This window comes from Periplaneta americana, chromosome 13, assembly GCF_040183065.1.
Source record: "Periplaneta americana isolate PAMFEO1 chromosome 13, P.americana_PAMFEO1_priV1, whole genome shotgun sequence".
Taxonomy (NCBI): Eukaryota; Metazoa; Arthropoda; class Insecta; order Blattodea; family Blattidae; genus Periplaneta; species Periplaneta americana.
The window spans coordinates 136,863,970-136,882,393 of NC_091129.1; the positions used below are offsets into that span (position 1 = coordinate 136,863,970).

Consider the following 18,424-nt stretch of genomic DNA (forward strand, 5'->3'; position numbering starts at 1 on the left):
TATCGTGCTCCGAGTGAACAAGGCTCTGAAATCAGCTACAAGGGTCGGTCCGGTTTTTTTGCTACTACTGCACGTTAAATAATAATAATAATAATAATAATAATAATAATAATAATAATAAATAAATGAGTTTAAGAAAAAGTCAGATAATATATCATTTATGCAAATAATAACAGCATTTTGTTTTATGAAAATGTCCGGTTGTCTCCAAAATGAAAGTTGGCAACCCTACGTTAGACCACGTATATACCATGCGAGACGATAACACTATTATAGGAAATTACGCATATTTATAATGTTGTGCAATGTATTGTCCTTGTAAATTCCTAACATAGTACACACATTTTTATTATGGATGGTTACAAACAAATTTAATTCTTTCGCCACTACACTGAAATAAAACATATCAGAACGCTTTCTGACGGGGTGCGAGAATACATTTTGAAAATGTAACGGATATGGACAGCGAAAAAACTGCTGGTATAAAGTTCTAATTGAGGGAAGTTCGTGAATTCTTGCACTGACATCCGCATGCGCCGAGGATGAGCTGTCGCGTCCGGTGATGAGGCAGAATGATTCGGCTGAGAGCATGCACTGCAAACTGTGACTGTTGTAGCCGAGTAACGCGTCCAGAAGGCTTGAAGATTATTTCTGCATGTTCAGTTTGTTTCTCTAGTAACTGTTTCGTTTGTTACTGTATTTACTGTAATTGTACAAGTTTGTGAAATATACAGTATGACCCAGAATAAGTATACCGAAACTAAAGAACTTAAAATTTAATTGAGAAACTCATCAACCTGTAATATACTGTATACATATTGTTAAAACTTCCCCTTAAACTTACACACGTTTCGTAACACTCCTGAAGATGCAAATAGGTTTATTTTGATACACATTTTTTAAGAGTCCGAGCACAAAACAGATGCCACTGATTGAAATCACGTGCTTGCAAACAGTGGGGTACGAAAATGCAGCCGTATATATGGATCATTCGTTGAACTGACGTTCTCTTCAGATTTAATTCCTTGGGAATCCGTCGCTGGTTTTTCTTAGGAGAATTCACGATTTTGTCAAATACCATATTAATATGTGCATTGTCTGTAGCTGTTTTTCTCATCCCACTGCTTCCTTTGCGTTGAGCCAGTTCGCCTGAATTTACTCATCCAGAGTAATATCGTCCGCTTTGATGGTGGATCTTTATTAAACTCCTCTCCATAAAGTTCACATCGGCTTTCACACTAGTTCCGCCACCTCAACCAACTAGTATGAACGAAAATAATGCTCTACGAGAAATTATTTTTCTTGGATGGGTACCATTTTGATAATAGGTTTGTTCCAGCAAACAATTCAGAATGCGTTATGAAGTAATACCGAGCATCTTTCGACGCATGCGCTAGATGAGTACGTTCTCAGAACTAGTTCGGGATTTTACGTTGTTGGAACGTTTCTTGAACTGTTCTTTCACTGCTTTCGGAGTTTCTTCTCAAATTAAAATTGTATTCATCTTCCAATCTTAATTCGTCATAAAATATATCACTATAACCTTCCAAATCACTCATGATCGACTATTTTATCATTTTAACCTGCTCAGTCTTGAAGCATTTTAACCTCAACCCCAGATTAAATATGCGTATGCGTCAGATTTCAGAATTCCCAGGTCCTGCTTTAATCGAGAACAAATTGCACTCGTTCCGAAGGAATTATAAAGCACGTTGGCACAGATATCAGAATCCGTTCTGAACCGTGCTTGAACAAACCTTATGTCTTTTTCACAGTCTTCTTTAGCAACAACTAATGTAACAATTAACAATGGCGCCAATAATATTTTCTCAATGACAGTGAGCTGCGAATGCAATATAATCAAATTTCCGTATACTTTGTTCTGGGCCATATTGTATATTTCACAAAAATCCATAAACTTCGAAGAGCTTTTACAATCAAGCTTATTTTCATATGTTTGCTATCTGATATCAGAAAGTGTTGAGTGATCTGAATTTCATGTAAATAGCCATGATCATTACAATAAATGAAGCCACCGGCGTGGCTCAGTCGGTTAAGGCGCTTGTCTGCCGGTCTGAAGTTGCGCTCGGACGCAGGTTCGATCCACGCTTGGACTGATTATCTGGTTGGGTTTTTCCGAGGTTTTCCCCAACCGTAATGTGAATGCCAGGTAATCTATGGCGAATCCTCGGCCTCGTCTCGCCAAATATCTCGCCATCACCATTCTCATCGACGCTAAAGAACCTCGTAGTTGATACAGCGTCGTTAAATAATCAACTAAAAAAATAAATAAATCGGTTTATCTGTTCCTCAGATATTCAGAATCCGTTCTTGCTTTTCGCAGATCGGGATTTCTCTTTGCTCATTTTACCCTAATTTACCAAGCGTTATGCTAGGGTTTTAGTTTATGTATATACTCTATTATAACTCGACCGAGGCGAGCGGAGACGCGGGCGTAATGTGAACTATCGCGGTGACGCTATACGAAAGCAGAAGTACAGTACAAGTGGCGCTCCGGGCTGCAGGACTCCATTGGCCTCGATCGAGTAATACTTATTATATGTACACAAATAATAGTCAAAGAAAGCTCTACGATCTTTTACAGATATACTTTAACAAATTTATATATATACATTCTCTGTAGGAACAAGGTTTCTGGAACACTTTACATAGTGGAGTGCTGTACTCGGTTTTACAGTCCAGAAGATGTATTTTTAGTTCAACGTCTCTTTACTTCAATAATTCGACAATCAAACAGAAGGTATTTCCCACCGTGAAGATCTTCGCGGTTGGAACAAGTACCGTCGACGTCTGTTGGTATGTTAAATCTGTTGAAGTTCCAAATTTTTCATGTCGAGAAAGAAACTGCGTTGATATGTAAGTAGGCGTGAAGTGAAGGCTTTTGACGACGTATAACTGGGTTACGTTCTACTGTATTTCCTGTTCTATCATTGTAAATGAACTGACGTTACTAAGGCCTTATGAAAATTGTTTGTGTCTTTTTGTTTATTAGATAAGTTCTCTATAACAAACAGCATGGCCACTTAAATTTGTATCTTGTATTTGTATTGTAAATTAGATCAATTACAATATAAAACGTTTTATTTTTCGATCTGAAACAGGAACCCTCTGGTTTTAATTCCTCTACGAAGGTTTAATGTCCATGACCCCTTAAAAATTCATCTCTTACGTCCATATTTTACACTCTTAATTTAGGTTCTAATGGAAGCCTAATGCCCTGTAGCCTACAATACAAAACATATACATACACAATGTTATAGGTAGCAGGAAGATAGACCTGACACTTTTTTTTTATCTCGACACTATAAAAGAGCAAAATACATGACATCCACGTAACTTTTACCAGAAAGGACACTCATGGTACGTTTAAATAGAGTGTCACTGAGTTGCGTGTTGTGACAAAGAAACTTATTTCTATAATCAATACTGAATTCTCACTCATATGATACATATCCCGTTTTCTATCAACTTAATTCCTTGGTTTTTGCAATTTACTAAAAGTGATATAGTCAGGGCTTCTCCTCTGAGAATATAGCCTATTACTCCTTTCTTTTTAGTTGGTTATTTAACGACGCTGAATCAACTACTCTGTTATTTAGCGTTGATGAGATTGGTGATAAGGAGATTATATTTGACGATATGATGCCGAGGATTCGCCATAGATTACCTGGCATTTACATTACGGTTGGGGAAAACCTCGAAGAAACCCAACCAGATAATCAGCCTAAGTGGGAATCGAACCCGGGGTGAACTCGCAGCAACTCGGGGTCGGTAGTTATACGCCTTAGCCGACTGAGCTATGCCGATAGCTTACTATTGATTAAGAGGCACATTTGAATTCTTCGTTAATAAAAAAAATTCATAAAGCTTTATATTTTTGCCACACAACTTGTTAGCAGTGGTGTTATCATTTGTAAATTCAAGATTACCGTGGTTTGGACTCAATAACTTGTTTGTCGACTCAAAAATTATTTTCCTCGGACGACCAATTGTCTTTCGCCTTTTATAATTTAAGTTCATTGTTGCTTTTGGTAGTGTTTTCATTCTCATTTAGTTAAATCAAATAGTTCTATGCTTCAAAAGTTTTAATTTCTTATTTCAGTATAACAAAGCGTTCCAGCGGTAAGTACCGGTTTATTCTTGGGCCGCTGGGTGGCACGGTGCTTGAGCGATCGCCGGCAACCGGGCCCTTTATCTCACCGCGCTTCACCGAATTAAAACTTACATGCATACTTACTAACCATAATGTTGTATTTAACATTAATTATTATGTTACATTAATTACAGGATTTTGTACTCACCCTCACGACAGTAGCTGCTGGAAGTGTTGACCATTTTGCACTATACAGAGTTCAAAGAGCCGATCGCATTCATGAACTCTACTGCACTGATTTGTCTAATTGCGTCATGTATGTTATCTTTCAGTTGTTCAATTGTGCGAGGATTATTTGCATACACCCTGTTTTTTATGAGTATCACTAAAAACAGTCTTTTTTACGGCAATGTGAACTTTGTATAGCGCAAAATGGTCAACACTTCCAGCAGCTGCTGTCATAGGTGTGAGTACAAAATTCTGTAATTAATATAACATTTATTTATTTATCTAAACGATAACAGCTCCCTGTATTAACAAGCTGCCATAAAGACAGAGCATATTGTGCATTAGGCAGTTGAAAGGATAAATAATGTTCAAGAGAATCACACAATAATAACAAGAAATGATTAAATAAATAATGTTAAATACAACATATTATGGTTAGTAAATATGCATGTAAGATTTAATTCGGTGAAGTGCCGTGAGTTTAAGGGCCCGGTTGCGGCCGAAGAATAAACCGGTACTTATTGCTGGAACGCTCTGTATCTTGTTCAGTATTGCCTACCAAATCTCTCACGGCCACACGTTGACTATTTCCAACCCCTTATCAAAATCTCGACTCTCTATCCAACATTTCACCAATATAAATACAGTAGCCTATATGTTTGTACAGGCCAGGAAACAATTTGAGCCAACTGAATTCTTTTTCTGAATCTGTAGTCATCAGTTGGTGGGTCAATTGGCTAATACTCGTATTATAGACCAGTTAGTGTGGGGTCCTAGGATCAAGTCCACTTTCTTAGTTTTATTAATTCAGTTACTTTCATATTCCTCTTGTATTTTATATTTGTTTTGTTAACTCACACATGCTTAAGTACATTTTATCATTTATACCAAAATATAAATACGAGGATTGTATTTAAATGTGTGAATAAATTGGCGGCAATGAAATGAGTGCAATGAAGAACGAAAAGCAGAAATAGGCATAATAATAATAATAATAATAATAATAATAATAATAATAATAATAATAATAATAATAATAATAGCAGCATCACCCTTTGTAAATCACCCTTAATTCTACTTAACTCAGTTTTATAAAATAACCCAGTCATTCATGATCCTGTAGGCCATTGAAGAGCGTAATAAAATTCCAAAATAATTTCTCTCTATTCTTTTGTAGTTAACGTCTTCAAAACTAATATATTATATAAATAATAAATAATTTAAACAATCTCTTTTTTGTTATTATGATAGAATAAAGACTTTTCGCAGGAACGGCTGATTTTCGCGAAAATTTGCGCCAAATTTACTATCACAAATCATTTAAATTTATGATAAAATCTAAATGTATTTCTTGGTGCATCTGTCACAATTCTGTGTATCGATAATTGAAAAAAACTCGGACGTGTCAATGTTATAGCTGTATGAAGTTATTTTCTTTCCTAATTGACAATATAGACAAATTCATTCAAAATTCTACGCAACAAAAATATTTCAGGCGAAAACGTTTGGAATTTAATATCGCAATTTCCCAAATTAATTATTTACTGAAACTAAACAAAAATCGTTCTTATATGAACTATGAGTACATGATTCCATGTGGCCTTTTGAGTTAAAGAAAAGAAACTTCAGATATTTATGACATTCAAGAAATATATAATTAATTTTTTTTTACATTATATATAGTAATGTTCCGATTTCTACATATTCCTATCTGAATTCCAAGTACTAAATGAATGTAAAATTAATACATAACGTTCACCAGAGTTATAAAGTCTATTTTTGTACAATGTCACACCTGTCTTGAAGACTTTTGTGCCTCTAGGAATGGCGGTTTCCATGCTTTGGAAACCACTGCAATATTATCAGTGAAAACAACATTACAAATTGTTTGGAAAACCGGAGAAAAATTCTCTCACTGCTTATGTCTGGCGTTACAATCGCGTTTATCAGCTGTTTACTAGAAATCTGTAAATACATTTCGTATGTGTTCAAACACGCAGCGATCATGCAATGCGACCAAACTCTCGCACTTCCTCAATTAGTGTATGTGCGGTTGACAAATAGCCGCGTCTGTAGCTCACCGCTAGCTTGCTGGTTTTCCATCCCAATGATCAGGGCTCGATGTCCAGCCTGGACGTTCTCATTCTCATGCCACAAACTCTCCCCACCTTCACTTTAATACAACAGTTAAAAGAAATATGGGATGAAGTTTTGATAGTAGTGCGGGTTTCCGATACGGTACTGTGCAGTATGGTACCGATGTCACTTTTGTTGACATCGTACAAAATTGTCCAATATTCTTTTGAGAAGATTAACTTCATACGTAGATGAAATTATTGGAGATCACCAATGTGGCTTTAGGCGTAATATATTGACTATCGATCAGTTTTTTTCTATTCTATAGATACTGAAGAAAAAATGGGATTACATAGTACATCAGTAATTCATAGGTTTCAAAAATGCATACGACTCAATTAAGAGAAGTTTCATATAACGTTCTTATTGAATTTGGTATTCCCAAGAAACTAGTTCGATTAACTAAAATGTGTCTCACTGAAACGTACAGCATATGGTTATGTCTCGTGACCAGAATATTGTACGAAATGAAAATATAACTGAAAATTTATCGTTTGAAAAGGTGGAAAAATTCAAATATCTTGGAGCAACAGTAAACAAATGATATTCGCGAGGAAATTAAACGCAGAATAAATATGGGAAATGCGTGTTATTATTCAGTTGAAGAGCTTTTGTCTTCAAGTCTGCTCTCAAAAACTGAAAGTTAGAATTTATAAAAAGTTATAGTACCGGTTGTTCTGTATAGTTGTAAAACTTGGATTCTCACTTTGAGAGAGGAATAGCGGCTAAGGTGAGAATAAGGTGCTTAGGAAAATAACTGGGGGTAAGAGGGATGAAGTTATAGGAGAATGGAGAAAGTTACACAATGCAGAACTGCACGCATTGCATTCTTCACCTGACATAATTGCTGTTGTTTAGTCAACTGTCCGAAGACAGGTCTGGACCCCACAAGTGATACCATCAAGGCAACATTCATGAGGCAACTAGGCCAGGAGATAATGGAGTAGGGTGGCTAGTTCCTTTCTCCCTTCACTGCATACATCGCTGACTAGCTACGTATCGGATATAATTAGGAACATTAAATCCAGACGTTTGAGATGAGCAGGGCATGTATGGGTGAATCCAGAAATACATATAGTGTTAGTTGGGAGGTTGGAGGAGAAAAATACCTTTGGGGAGGCCGAGACGTAGATGGGAGGATAATATTAAAATGGATTGAGGGAGATGGGATATGATGATAGAGACTGGATTAATCTTGCTCAGGATGGGGGGGGGGGGATAAATTTCCTTCCTTTCCCTTTTCCTCCAAAATTCCAAACTTGTGCCCACAAAATAAATTATTGTCAATGAAAAGTGCCTTTGGATAAACTCCAGAACATGGATTGCACCCTTTCCCTCTTACTTCAAAATTCCAATCTTGTGCACACAAAATAAATTATTGGCATTGAAAAGTGCCTTTTCGTAAATATAATGATGCGCATTCGACAAACGCAGACAAATCTGCTCTTTTTAGTATTTTAAGACATAATTTGGTAGGTGCAATCCGTGTTCTAAAATTTTCCCGTGCCTTTTCGTAAGCATGATGATGCTCACTCGACAAACAGACAAATCTGTTCTTTTTAATATTTTAAGATGCCTAATTATTGTCAATGAGGTAACCGTATACAGAAATATTCCCTTTATTTTACAGCTTCTATTATGTTTAACAAGATGAGTCTCTAATAACGCTTTACATACGTAAAATAAAGTAACAACGCGACTTTGAAAAGCGTGAAGAGTAAGCGGTTGCAGTATCTTTAGATCGCGTTTCAAACTGCGCGCGACATTTGCCGAAGCCAGCGTCTCGAGCACCGCCCGACAGTGAGCCGCTCCATTGTTTTGTTCGCGTGACCTCCCGTCCTTCACTTATTGCTCAGTGGGTAACGAGTGTGCAACATGCGAGAGTCGCGGCCACCGAGGTAATACGACGTTCGATTGCAGCAGAGTGATCTAGCTTGCGGGAATTCCGTGACGAACAGTTGACTAAACAACAACATAGACATTTGCTTTCATCCCATCCCTTTCATTTATCTGAAAACAGTACAACCTGTAAGCAGTTCGTCCTACCAAATCGACTATTCACTAAGAGTTTTCGCTGTTTTCCCAAGACACTATGATTTGAAGGAATAGTCCGAAAGAAAATTCCTTTACGGAAAAATAATCACCTCCAGATATAATTAACTGCTACCAAATCATTGTCTAAAAAATCGGTACGCGATTCATATGCTAAATTATCAATTCAACATATCGTCTACTTTCAGATTATTATGGTCTTACATTGTACTTCAGAGTGCAGCAAAATAATATCTTATAGAGCGCAGGCAGTACGGCTAAGCTATAATGATCCACGGTATAATAGAAATCAGTGAATAGAGACTATAGTGTGTTCGTAAAAATAAACGAATATTTTCCGGGACTAAAATAAATCGATTAAAAATTAGTATTTTACCGTGGATCAAATTTGTAGAAAGTACACATGTGGATCACTATAGCTGTTTAGCTGTTCCGACAGTACATTTCAAAGTATTGTTCTCAGGTAACTGAAAATATAGTCCACTTATTTAACAATATATTTTAACTGACAATTGAGTAGTTTAATATCAAAGACGGACATCTGTCGTCTCCATAGTTTTCATCTAGAGGCACTTTTTTGTTTCAGTGTTCTTTGTAGTATTTTAAAACAATTTATTTTTATAAATGTAGTGTTAGAGTTTGTATATAGTTTCACCATAATTGAAAAAAGAATGAGAAAATGTATAAGAATCCACATTATCTAAATTTCATCTGAAGGTCAGATGTCCGCCTTTGAATTAAGCTACTCAATTATTTTGAAATACAAAAAACGAATGCGCACGATCATGCTTACGAAAAGAAAATTCTCAGTGCGAATAATATATTTTGTTTGCACAAGATTGGAATTTTGAATTAAGAGGGAAAGGAAGGTATCCGTGTTTTGAAATTTATCTCTATTTTTAATATATTAATTTTACTTTATAACTTACGGTTACCCCTTCCAACTGCTGTTTCTCCCTTGATACAAAGTGAATTCAATACGGTTCTCGACTCTACAAAATACCGATTATAAGCGGAACACAATTTTTAGTTACACCACAGCTATGATAAAGTTACGTACGAAGCCATATTCATCGCAGTCCTAATAAATCGTGTGGATTGTGTGTTAATACCACGAAACGAATTCAAAGTTAGTTCCCGGATTGTGATGTAGCTTAAAGGTCTGGTACTTCTGGTCCATTCCACTCTCGCTTGTTACAATTATGAACATTGGAATTTTCCTTGGCATTTGGTCAGTTGGCGCAAACTATTGCTCAAAACATGGAAGAAACAAGATACACATCCCATCCCAATGACTGGAAGCTGACTACTTCTCTAGAGGAAATCGAATCTGAGTGCGCTGTTATGCTAACATTGAGCTAAAAGTGAAGGAGACTGTTACCGTAACTAATGCAGCGACAAGGAACAAAGCTTCCTTGCACTGTGATCGAGCCCGGGTCTGCATAGATTCGACTACAACAAAACCCAGTGTACCGCAGAGGAATAATTACAAACAAAGGCAGAATATTATGGCAACATTTTGGTCGTCGCAGCTCAGAATTTAAGGGGCCTCGGCGCTTCGAGTAATCGATCCACACACAATGCTACGAATACGAGAGCAATGCACAACGGAATACCCATGCTTGCAGCATCTCCGCTACACCTTAAGAAGGGCATTATGCATACCGAACAAGAAATCCTTCAAAATATACAGAAGGATGACAATGTCATTGCGTGGGATTAGTGCATATTACCTATCTGTATACATCTGATGACATTTATCTAATTGCTGCACGTATCATTGCCATACAAACATATGCATTCCATTTTATTGTGTTTAGACATTTCCATCCAAGTCAAGACAGAGGCATTGCACTGGCTAATAACAGATAAACATGCAATAACCTGAACTCAAGTCTACGACTGTGTATATATCCACGTATTGATTCAAATTATAAATAAGCAAGTAGGCCTAAGTGTTCTGCCACTGTAACTATAATACGGTCTACACCTGTGGAGTAACGGTTAGCGCGTCTGGCCGCGAAACCAGGTGGCCCGGGTTCGATTCCCGGTCGGGGAAGTTACTTGGTTGAGGTTTTTCCCGGGGTTTTCCCTCAACCCAATATGAGCAAATGCTGGGTAACTTTCGGTGCTGGACCCCGGACTCATTTCACCGGCATTATCACCTTCATCTCATTCAGACGCTAAATAACCTAAGCTGTTGATAAAGCGTCGTAAAATAACCTACTAAAATAAAAAAACTATAATACGACGCATTGTCAAAAGAAACCGGGCCACATTAATTACGTTTTCTTATGTTAGTAAGTTTATTAAGCGCTAGTTGAGAAAATATAGCAAAATGAATAGGCCGGTAACTGTAAAGAGATAACTTTCAGAACACGGATTCCTTCCTTTCCCTCTTCAAAATTCCAACCTTGGAATAAATTATTGGCACTGAAAAGTGCCTTTTCGTAAGTATGATGATGCTCATTTGACAAACGCAGATAAATCTGCTATTTTTAGTATTTTAAGATACAATTGTCAGTGAGGAATCCGTGTACTGAAATCCCCCCCCCCGTTAAGTATTGTTAATTCAGTATGTATTTGCTCTTGTAGCATAATATTGGAAGAAACCGCCTTTCATGCATCAGTTGCCGCACAAACCACTGCATTATTACACCGAACATAACCCTTCAGAATATTTGATAAATGCCTTAACAAAATAACCGTGAAAAACTGTTAACAAAATAACCGTGAAAAACTCAGAACGCCAACTGTTGTAACGGAGATCGAAATGTCACAAATACGAAAACAGTATAAACCTCCACCACAGAAACAAATAGAACCGAACCACGGACTTCCAAATTACAGCCTCATTTTATGAAACTGCTAGCACTTTTCACGTAAGTTTAAGGAAAATCACGGAAAAAATTATTGTATCAACACTTTCACAGGTAGTCATGGAAACACACGTTGGTGGTACTTACGTTAGTTGCGCCGGTCTCCGCGGGTGTCGCTGACAACAATCATAACACGGGCATTGTCTCACTACACTCGCAACACGTGGTGGTGCCTCGCTCACTGGAGTCCGGGCGGCTTGTGCGGCCAAGACGGTCCCCACTGCATGCAGCGACTTCGCCAACCAAAAGCTTCGTTTTCCTTCCCTGCCAGCCAACCAGTCATCACCAAAGATCTGGCCCCCACACCCCGCTCGCCCCGCCATAGGTCCAACCCCTCTCCTTCCGCCCCTCGCAACCCTCCTGCCAAACCGAGAGGACCACGACGGCGCCTCTGTCCCCCCTTCACCCCAAGCACCCCTTTAGACTTGGTACAGCCAGAAGACCTCTTTCGTGACATCTCAGGAATTGTTCTGTATTGTTCCCATGCTCCGGTTTCTGGACCAGCACGAGGGCTTCTCATTTAACACTTTCTTCTTCCGGAGAACTGATTGGCCTTCCTTATGGTCCAAGGTTTATCTTAGCGCGCAATTACAGTATCTTGCTGTTAAGTCTGGAGGCTTTTATTACAACGAATATCATGAAATATCGCAACCAAATGGTTAGTCCTCTATTCTGTAACGGTTACTGTACTTTCTTTGAACGCAGGTATAATGGTTTCAATTCCGCTTGAAGATGATGAACTTTTAGGCGAAAAAAAACAGCAGTAAATACAGCCTCCGTTTTACAATCAAGTAAAGTTGCTAGCTCCATGCAGTAAATATACTTCATGTTAAAATCGTGAATAAAATAAAATTACAAAGCGCAGGCCCAGTAAGAGATTCCACCACTGTCTATGGAGTGTTCTTGCGGAGTGGTAATGTGTCCATTAAAAAAGTCTTAGCCAGTCCACAACGTGTGATGTTCCACGATACTCCTCGATATACTGTACTCAAATTCATCCTTGTGAATACTGTCGAGTTGGGATAGGACTGCACTGCCAACCAGGTAGCTTCTTTTGTAAGAAAGAAAATACTAACCACTTAACCTTTCTCGCATTGTCCCTGTCAATTTTCTATCGACAGCAAAAAGATTGGATAATATGTGTTATTCATTGTGAAAACACTGACCGCTAGTTCATTGAGGAAGTGTGTATACATAGAGATGAAGAACATAAAGAGGTATTTTAAAGGGCCAATAAGCAACAAAGGACCGCCTTCAACCCTTACCATCCTAGTTTTAAATTATGTGGGACTTACTTATATTTGCGTTTAACTTTTCTTTATAAAAACAACATTGGGTTGAGTTCGAGATAATAATGAGGTGCACAAATTGAAAATATATTATCTTTTCAGTCTTATGAGTCGAGAAAAGTCGGTGCCTTCATTTTTAAATCCTCTCAGAAATTGAAAGCAATAATGTAGGGTACATGTCTTCCATCTGTTCGTGTTTGAATATCGCGACTAAAGTTACCGCAAATTATATCGGCTAGTAACTAACATAATATATCTTGGAGCAACAGTAACAAATATAAATGATATTCGGGAGGAAATTAAACACAGAATAAATATGGGAAATGCCTGTTATTCGGTTGAGAAGTTTTTATCATCCAGTCTGCTGTCAAAAAATCTGAAAGTTAGAATTTATAAAACAGTTATATTACCGGTTGTTCTTTACGGTTGTGAAACTTGGACTCTCACTTTGAGAGAGGAACAGAGACTACGGGTGTTTGAGAATAAGATTCTTAGGAAAATATTTGGGGCTAAGAGGGATGAAATTACAGGAGAATGGAGAAAGTTACACAACACAGAACTGCACGCATTGTATTCTTCACCTGACATAATTAGGAACATTAAATCCAGACGTTTGAGATGGGCAGGGCATGTAGCACGTATGGGCGAATCCAGAAATGCATATAGAGTGTTAGTTGGGAGACCGGAGGGAAAAAGACCTTTGGGAAGGCCGAGACGTAGATGGGAGGATAATATTAAAATGGATTTGAGGGAGATGGGTTATGATGATAGAGAATGGATTAATCTTGCTCAGGTTAGGGACCAATGGCGGGCTTATGTGAGGGCGGCAATGAACCTCCGGGTTCCTTAAAAGCCAGTAAGTAAGTAACATAATATCTGTCAATCGGTTGCATAGAATTGTGGACGATCTCTTAATAAACAAAAAAAACCTGTTATTCTCTGTCCAATTACATTATAACATTGCAGAATTGCTTAATCCTCTTGAGAGTAAGTGGCAATTTTATTATTATTATTATTATTATTATTATATTATCATTATTTTGCATTTTTACGGACTATGTCATAAACAACTAGGGCCTAAGTAGTTATACTATCATAAATATGTTTCTATAATATCTTTATTAAAAACTGTTCATTTAATATTCGAGAAATTAAATATATATTTACCTACCGGTAATTCAACTAAATTAACATTTTTTTAAATAATGGCTATACATCTGGGGAAATGCGCAGCTTGAGAAAATGAGATATGTGTTGACAAAAAAAAATTTAATATGAATATGAACTCCAAATTCCTCCATTCTACTCCCAGTCTTCATATTCAAATGTAACTTTTTATCCTTTCCTTCTATTTCTTTATTCAGCTTATGGCTTTAATAACCGTCAGTCTTCATAGATTCGTCACGAACTGGATAGAACACACACTTCAGACGTTTACATAATTCCCTTATTTTATACGACCGTGCTGCAACGTTATAATTTCATACAGACAACATTTACTCCAAAATTGCTTGTAATAGTATTACCATCGTACAGACGCTACGCAATGAGTCATACTAGGACATTTTACGTGAAATTGAGAAGTAAAAGCGTTCATCACTTCTGGAATGAACTGTCGCTAATGCATGTCTGGCAGCAAAGCAGCGTAAGCGATCCCGGCCTTCGAGGCGGCAATCACTTTCTCACAGCAGCAGAAGGTCGTGTGTTCGACGTTGAGTAGGTCAGTGTTCCGTCGCCCCACTTGTGCGGGCCGGGTAGTACATCTACATGCGCGCTCAAGATGCCTCCCCTCCCAACCTCCCCCCTCATGCTGTCGCTGGACCATCTCCCCTCCACTGTCTCTCTACCCCGCCGACAGAATCAAGGTCTAGCAGGGATACCAACGTGACAGCTTCAACAACCTTCGAGCTTTTCCTCTTGTCACTCCTTTCAGAGGAATTGTTTCGGCCTGTAACTATGGTTCTGAATTCACGGAACAGGTAGAAAACGCTCTACGAGATTCGCTTTCGATTATAGCATATTTAGATTTCATCTCTCCCCAGAGTCAATGCTATAAAATGTTTGTTAGTTTGTCACTGAAGGTCCTTGCTTCGAAACGGGGAAAGGGAATTCCCTCTAAGCCTCCTACAGTAATATACTGTATTTTCTATAGTCCGGGAACCAAAGAAGGAGTAGGAACCTTACGAAGATTAAGTGGAGAGAGAGATATCATCATCATCATCATCATCATTATCCTGAGAAGTATTAGGCCGAGTGGCCTGTTACGATCTTGTTTTCTGTCCATCTCTTCTGAGGTCTGCCAATGGATCTTTTTCCTCTCGGTCGATAATGTAAAATTGTCTTTGGAAATCTATTGTTGCTTATTCTGTTGACGTGATTTTTCCTAATTTTCTTGATAGGAGAGAGATGAAAATACTTTGTTTTTCAGCATTAACTAGATCTGCAAATGTCATTGTATCTCTGAAATTTAATTGATTTTAAATGCTTCATAGACAACAAGCTGTATTCATGGAAGTCAAATGCGTAATATACTGTATAGATGAGAATACTTACTAATAAAAATAAACCGAAGAAATAAGTCTTTGTTCTCATATAGTAATAATAGTAATAACGATGATGATGATGATTATGATAATAATAATAATAATAATAATAATAATAATAATAAATATTATTATTGATGATATAAAATTGAGTGTAGAAGGACTACATCTCTTAACATACAAGGTTCTCTTGGTGATAAAACTGTTCGTAAAGATGATGCGAGAAGAGGATGTAAACAACTGTCAGATACGCAAAAATCCACAATAGGACATTGCTTAAAATGCTAAACTATTAAAGATACTGTAGTTCCTTATTACAAATCACACACACACACATATGACTTTTAAGGACCCCGGAGGTTCATTGCAGCCCTCACATATGCCCTTTCCTGATTAAAAATACTGTAAATAATTTAACCCGTATTATAATGTGAAAACAATAAATTACTGAGACAGGAACATTTCATTTAAATATAATAGATTAAATATCGTTCTGCAGGACAAAATACTGCATCATCATCATCATCATCATCATCATCAACACCACCATTGTCATCATTCATCACTCCATTAGTTTTGTTCCGATATTGTGAACATTCATTTGTCCATTTTATAATAAAATAGCATACACAGACAGAACAATAAACGTTGAAAAAAATTAAAATTAAATTAAACCGTTGTTGTCAGTTACTAAAATGGATCAGACTCCTCAAATCAACTGCAATCGCTTAATTCCATTACATGTGTATTCGTACAAACATGACAACAGAATGTAATTATCCTTAATTTATAATATAGTGTGGCCCATACACTACCATAATTATCGAATATGTAATTATTTATATTTTATTATTAAATGTGTTAATTAACAGCGTTAGCACAAGAATGACAATAATAACATAATACTAACGAAAACGATAAGAAATAACGTGAATAATGTTAGACAGTAAATATTTTACTTTTAATTATGTAAAATCTAAGTTGATAAATTAAGTAAATGAAATTTACTGTTGTAAAATTGGAGTTTCAATGAATCTGGTGACAGAGGAAATAAATTTACAATTTATATTGTAGAAATGTTTGTGAGTTCTTGATCCTTCCGTAGGAACACGAAAGAATCACAGGTTATATCACCTTTAAGAACTGTGAATAAAAATTGAATATCAAAATCTTGAAGACTGGAATATAAACTGTGATATTTGTAATCACAATTTTTCTCAGAACTTCTTGGAGTCGCTGGACAGAAATGCATACAAACATAACAATACGAATTTTTGTTCGATACTTTTAATTTAATTTAACTGAGTCAGCTGTTGTAACAAAATTCCAGGCTACATAGACCTACGCATATCTAAGTTCAGATCTCACTACTGTAAAATATAATAATAATAATAATAATAATAATAATAATAATAATAATAATAATAATAATGTCATAATAAGTTCTTTAGCTTCTCAAATGTTGAAAATATTAAAATGTACGTTAAAGAGAGCGATAATATTTGGAAGGAAAAAAAGGGGGGGGCATGGAAATGGCATATCGTACACTAAAAATTCTCGGAAATCCAAGATTCCTGTAACTCCTCTAGCCATAGAATCGTTGTCAATTTGGTTGCTCCTGAAAAAAGAAATGTCATTTTTTTATTCCTGTAGTCCAACTACATATCCCTATTTTTACCAAGCCTGTGGGATTATTTATTTAGAAAATTAAGAGGGAGAAAGAGCGAAACCTTTCTAAGTGCCGTAAGAAAATAATAGCTATATGATACTCTTGAAGGAATTTTCTCATGAAATTTCCGTAAGTGAATGGATAGGTTCCCATCCAGCATCGTTATCAATTTGCGGAGGTACGATAAACTGCGATATCTGGTTTCGAATACCAGCTATGATGATTAGAGACATCATCGTGCTGACCACGCGATACCTCCGTACTGGTTGGATGATCGTTCACCTCTGCTGAGGCATGTGGACTTGAGGCCAGCAATCGACTGATCGGCCTTGGTCCTTCATATGATATTCTATCGATCATTAAGACTTCTGCTATTTTTTAAACCTACTGGTGAATTTACTTTTATATGCAATAAAATTATCATTAGAGATCGTTATGACGAATGTTCAATATACTCGTATTTAACTTACGTTGCTTTGAATCCTTCGATCATAGTGCAGGGGAATGCGTTTGCGCCGGCGACATTCTGCCTTAATAGCTTATATATATATATATATATATATATATATATGTGTATATATATGGAGGGAAAGGACAAGTTTGGTATTGCCCAAACAACCATAAGAGACAAATGTTTTGTATTTGCTATGACATAGGATAAGCCAACCTGTCCAAAAATCGTTATGTTTTGTAACTATGTTGTGGATTATTTTATTTTTGACGAGGCCATATTTCCTCCAACAGCATCGGCAAACCACCTTTATCTCATTCAGACGCTAAATAACCTTAGATGTTGATAAAGCTAAACTACTAAAATAAATAAAAAAATATTACACATACCAGTCTTAATGCATTTTTATTCAGGATGAAATTAATATTGTTCCACCATTGTTTTCTATCCCGTTTGTATGGTCTATAACAAATTATTGAATAGGTTTTCAATTCAATCCAATTTAATTCAATTCAATTTATTTGGCCATTAGACATACAGTTTTAGGCTTCGTCAGAATACATTGAAAAACATATAAATACATTTAAAAAAACCACTAATAAAAGAAACCGTAAAATTTAAATAATACAATGAAAACATGAAATAATTTGAAACTTTTAAATTAAAGAAAACTAACTAAATTGCAATCAAACTTATTTATTAAAATACAATTTCATACAAATTTGTGTTGAAAAACTCAGCAACAGAATAAAAAGGATTATTTAATAACCAATTGTAAAATCTAGTTTTGAAGCTATTGATTGGTAATTTATAATATTGACTTGGGAGCTTAATATATAATTTCATCCCCATAATTAAAAATTTTGTGTTGCTCATGTGTAATCTACAATATGGAATATTAATTTGTTCACTATTTCTAATTTCATGATCATGTATATTGGCCATTAATGAGTAATTGTCGATATTTTGTCGAGTGTAAAGTACTAGATCATATATATATATATATATATATACAAATTTATGATTGTTAAAATCCGTGATTGTTTGAAAAGTGGCTGACAAT

General features: G+C 36.3%; 1 protein-coding gene across 1 annotated transcript in view; it reads right to left on the reverse strand.

Moving 5' to 3' along the window:
• The window catches only part of zld (zelda), a 30,420-nt gene extending 18,788 nt beyond the window's left edge, over positions 1-11,632 (reverse strand). Inside the window, exon 1 of the mRNA XM_069844327.1 lies at positions 11,497-11,632. The gene's annotated coding sequence lies outside the window, so the exon portion shown is untranslated. The remainder of the gene's footprint in view (positions 1-11,496) is intronic.
• Positions 11,633-18,424: the final 6,792 nt, after the last annotated feature.